The sequence below is a fragment of the Mustela putorius genome, unplaced genomic scaffold (assembly GCF_011764305.1).
Source record: "Mustela putorius furo isolate JIRA1106 unplaced genomic scaffold, ASM1176430v1.1 tig00000596_pilon_pilon_pilon, whole genome shotgun sequence".
NCBI lineage: Eukaryota > Metazoa > Chordata > Mammalia > Carnivora > Mustelidae > Mustela > Mustela putorius.
In genome coordinates this window covers 6901952-6906661 of record NW_025421428.1, presented here as the reverse complement: position 1 = coordinate 6906661, position 4710 = coordinate 6901952, and the positions used below count along the sequence as shown (strand labels likewise).

The 4710-nt window shown below is 44.4% G+C and overlaps 1 pseudogene; it reads left to right on the top strand.

Annotated features, from left to right (window-relative positions):
• Positions 1-383: 383 nt before the first annotated feature.
• Positions 384-484, top strand: LOC123392833 (annotated as a pseudogene).
• The last annotated feature ends 4226 nt before the right edge of the window (positions 485-4710 follow it).

The window sequence follows — 4710 nt, the reverse complement described above, 5'->3', positions numbered from 1 at the left end:
ATGTCTGTTCATGTCCTCTGCCCATTTCTTTTTTTTTTTTTTTAAGATTTTATTTATTTATTTGACAGAGATCACAGGTAGGCAGAGAGGCAGGTAGGGAGAGAGGAAGCAGGCTCCCCACTGAGCAGAGAACCCGATGTGGGGCTTGATCCCAGGACCCTGGGATCACGACCTGAGCCGAAGGCAGAGGCTTTAACCCACTGAGCCACCCAGGCGCCCCTCCTCTGCCCATTTCTTGATTGGATTATTTGTTCTTTGGGTGTTGAGTTTGATAAGTTCTTTATAGATTTTAGGATACTAGCCTTTTATCTGATATGTGGTTTGCAAATATCTTCTCCCACTGAATACAGAACTTTGATATATATTCTCAGTCTGAAGATAAAAAGAATTATGTTCTTGCTTTGACAGCACATATACAGAGAAGATGAGCATGGCCTCTGAGCAAGGATGATATGCAAATTTGTGGGAAAAAAAAAAAAGATTAAAGGGGCACCTGGCTGGCTTAGTCAGTAGAACATGTGGTTCTTGATCTCAGGTCATGAGTTCAAGCCCCACACTGGGTGTAGAGCTTACTTTAAAAAAAAAAAAAATTAAAGAATTACAAACAAATATTGAAAATGCTATCTAAAAGGCTTGTTTTTCACAGTGGCATGGATTAGCAATTCTAAAACTATTCTCTGTGTACTGGAGGATTGAGTAAAAGATTAACTACATTGAGGATATTGAGAACCAGGTTTCTCACTGAAATAGACACTCAGATATGCCATGGGGAAGGCCGTGAAGAATGTTGGGATACTGGGCTGGACTAGGAGGTAACAGGATGAACTCCTGGATTTCTATTTAGGTACGCATGAACTTCCTAGTTCTGTCCACTGAGAGGACCTAGAAATAATAAGCCCACCCAGTGGCTAGCTCCTAGCTTCTTCTTCTTTTTTTAAACAATTTTCTTTTTTTATATTTGAGAGAGAGCGAGAGAATGAGAGAGAGAGCACAAGAGAAGGGAGGGTCAGAGGGAGAAGCAGATTCCCCATTGAGTAGGAAGCCCAATACAGGACTTGATCCCGGGACTCCAGGACCGTGACCTGAGCTGAAGGCAGCCGCTTAACCCACTGAGCCACCTAGGCTTCCATCTCCTAGCTTCTAAATACCATCCTCTACCAAGGGAACCAGAGCTCTGTGGAGAAAGGGGTGATTTCTGGGCCAGGCCAGAGAGAGTAGAAGATGAGTTGGGAGCATTCTTTTGCCCTTAAAAGTAAGCTAGCACTCAATGAATAAGAGAGATCAGCAAAACGCCATACCAGCCAGCTTGAATGAGCTTTCATCCCAAACAAATCTGGGACAGTTTGGTTATCAAGTAAATAATGATAGTAATGGCTCAGATAAGTATTCATGGCCCGTCATCTAAACAAGCATACATGTACAACTACTGTAAGCTCTTCTTTACAGTAGACTGCTAATAACAACAGAAATTTTGAGCCACAATTTTGTAATCATCAGAGTAATAATTAATATAGATAAGAATTGTCAAGATCTAAACATAGAGAATGAAAGTTTGATGAGGAACAAAATATCTGGGGCGCCTAAGTGGCTCAGCCTGTTAAGCATATGCCTTCGGCTCTCGTGATGATTCCAGGGTCCTGAGATTGAATTCCTACTCAGTGGGGAGTCTGCTTCTCCCTCTCCCTCTGACCCTGTTCACGTGCTTTCTCGCTCGCTTTCTCTCTCGCTCACTCTATCTCAAAATAAATAAACAAAATCTTCAAAAAAAAGGAATAAAATATCTGTATAATCTCAAAGTACTCCCCTAGAAATTATTTGTGAATTACAAAGAGAAAATAGTAATTGTACAGTAGGTAAAACTGGTAGACACGTCTTAACCAAGTGACCAAAATAACCATCACCTGTAACGGGACAACTTGACATTAAGAATTTTTTTTTTTAGGGGCGCCTGGGTGGCTCAGTGGGTTAAAGCTTCTGCCTTTAGCTCACGTCATGATCCCAGGTCCTGGGATCAAATCCCGCATCGGGCTCCCTGCTCAGTAGGGAGCCTGCTTCCTCCTCTTTCTCTGCCTGCCTCTCTGCCTGCCTCTCTGCCTACCTGTGATCTCTGTCTGTCAAATAAATAAATAAAACCTTTAAAAACAAAGTGTTAAAAAAATAATTTAAAAAAATTTTAAAGATTTTCTTTTTTAAAAGATTTTATTAATTAAATTAAATATTTATTAATTAGAGATTTATTAATTAAGATCAAGAGTTTACCAACTGAGCCAGCCAGTCACCCCAACAAGTATTTCTTAATAGAATGCACAATAGACAATAATCTTTTCTGCTCTGCCCGAAACGCACAGCCTGATCTCATCATGAAGAAATACCTGACAAATGAAAATTGAGGAATATCCTACAGAGTAAATGACCGGCACTTCTCAAAATGGCAACATCATGAAAGACAGAAAGGAGGAGGGATTGTTCCCAAGTTGGGGGAGACTAAGGAGACATGAAAATTAAATGTGATATATAATTCTGGATGGGTTTCTGAACTGGGAGAAAAACTGCTCTGAAGGGCATCACTGGGATGGTTAGCTAAATTTGCGTGAGACCTGTAGATTAGATAGAATGTTATGTCAGTGCTAAATGTCCCGATTTTGCTAATTGTCCTGTGGGTATATGCGTATCTCTCTTCTCAGGAAATACACACTGAAGTATTTAGGGCAAAGGGGACATCGACTCTGCCAGTTACCCTCAAATGGTTCAGAAAAAGGATCTACCTAGAGAGAGAGAATGGTGAAACAAATTCACAAGTGCGAGTAATCAGCGAATCTGGGGAAAGGGTATGCGGGAATCCTTTGTGCTACTCTTGTGATTTAGAACCTTGACATTATTCCAAAGTAAAAGTTAAATAGAAAATAAGAAACAAAAAAGTCTGTTTCGGTTCTTTTCTTTAAAGAAGGTATTTTCCCTCAAGACACTCATTCAGGCCTCTTCAGCAATTCATGCTCATCCCTGAGCCTCCCTGGAGCAGGGGCTCAGTGTAAAGTTTGTGAAATTGAAAGACTGAATTATCTGATTGCCTTCAGGGCACTAGCAAGAGTTAGGACTGAGGGGGTTTGGAGAGGAACCCTACTGGCCTCTGGTGGGGCAGGAACCCTTATGCCTGTCTGGACCCTAGGCAAGAGAGCTTTGGACCCAGCAGTGCCTGAAAGCCTCCATCCTGTGTCTTCTGATGAGGGAGCTGTCTTGGAATGGGCAATCAGGAGAGAGAGTAGGGTACATTCCCCTCCGTGGGGCAACTCAGTACTAATCCCTTCAGGTCAGTGTGGTTCAGGGTGAGCCGGATGACAGCCTTGGTAAACCACACCGAAGGGGTCCTTGGAAGTTTACCAGCCCCCTCTCATTTGTCAAACATACTAGTGGCAAATGCTGAGGAGGTTTCTGGCTGCCCCTCTGATCTTCATTGGAGTCTACAACTCCACATCAGGGTTTTCGGTCGGACTTTCCAAGCTGCCTTGAATCTTCACAATTCTGCTCTTGAAGATGCTCAGATCAATGGGGCTATAGGTGGGGGTGTCTGGAAATGAGTGGCCAAGGAAGAGACAGGGAAGGCCAGTGGGGGCCTGGATTGTCAACCCTGTAGTGTGGTTTGATCCTCCAAGCAAGGGGAGGAGCCAGGGGTCAGTGATAGGTAATGGGATGAAATGATCCGATTTTCGTTTTAGAAAATTCCCTCCAGCAGCAGAAGTTGAGGATCGGAGGATGGGAAGAACCAAGAAGCCAGCAGACCTGAGTGGAGGCTGCTGCACACATCTAGACAAAAACTCAAGCGAGAAGTATTTTTAGACCTTGCTCTGTAATAGGAATGGTAAAATGTAGCATATGTAACATTGGCCTGACTTTTTATTCTCGTGGCAGACATCACTAATCTCTCAGTGTTCCTCCTTACACTGGGCAGCTTCCGTAGACAGCACCAATCAATCCGAGTAGGCACGATGGATGAAAGGAATGTGCCCTCTGGGCTCTGTCATATAAGGCAAGGAAAAGTCATCAAAAGTTTTGAGAATATGCTTACACATTTGCTGACAATTGTCACTCTGGGTCTGCCCCAACCTGAGGTTCTGGGAGTAGGACCAAGATGATGCCCTAAGTCAGCCTTTGAGGTCCCTGACCGAAACTGTGCCTTGCCTTGCTGTATGCCCTCCATGCTCCCACTTAGGAGTTTTTCACATCCACTATCTCATTTCAATCCCACAGCATTCCTGGAAGGTCAAGGTCATCACCCCCATTTTACAGATCAGGAAACTGAGATAAGAAACTTCCAACAGAGCCCTCAAGTTCCACAGGAGGTAGGTGGCAGAGGCGGGATTCACACCAAGGGCTGTCTGGCTCCAAATGGCCTGGCTCCTTCCAGAGGAAGCTTGTCCTGGCTGCAGCGGCTGTTTGCATCTGTCAGGGCCCTGTGCCGAAAAGCCAGAACAGGTTGGGGCAACAGTGACTCTGGCATCTTGGCAACATCTTGACAGCAACGACTTGGCTTGTCGATAAAAGTCCTTGGCTTAAAAAGACCTGGGAAAGTTGACTTTCAAATCACCCTTATGTAATCCGCTCTGTGCTGAGTCTTGGAGAAGGAAAGCTCTGGCCCCTGGGTGTGTGTGTGGGGGGGCTCGCTGAGGGGGGGGGGCTGCACAGATGGTGAGGGGCGGAGGCCTCTGGCTGTGG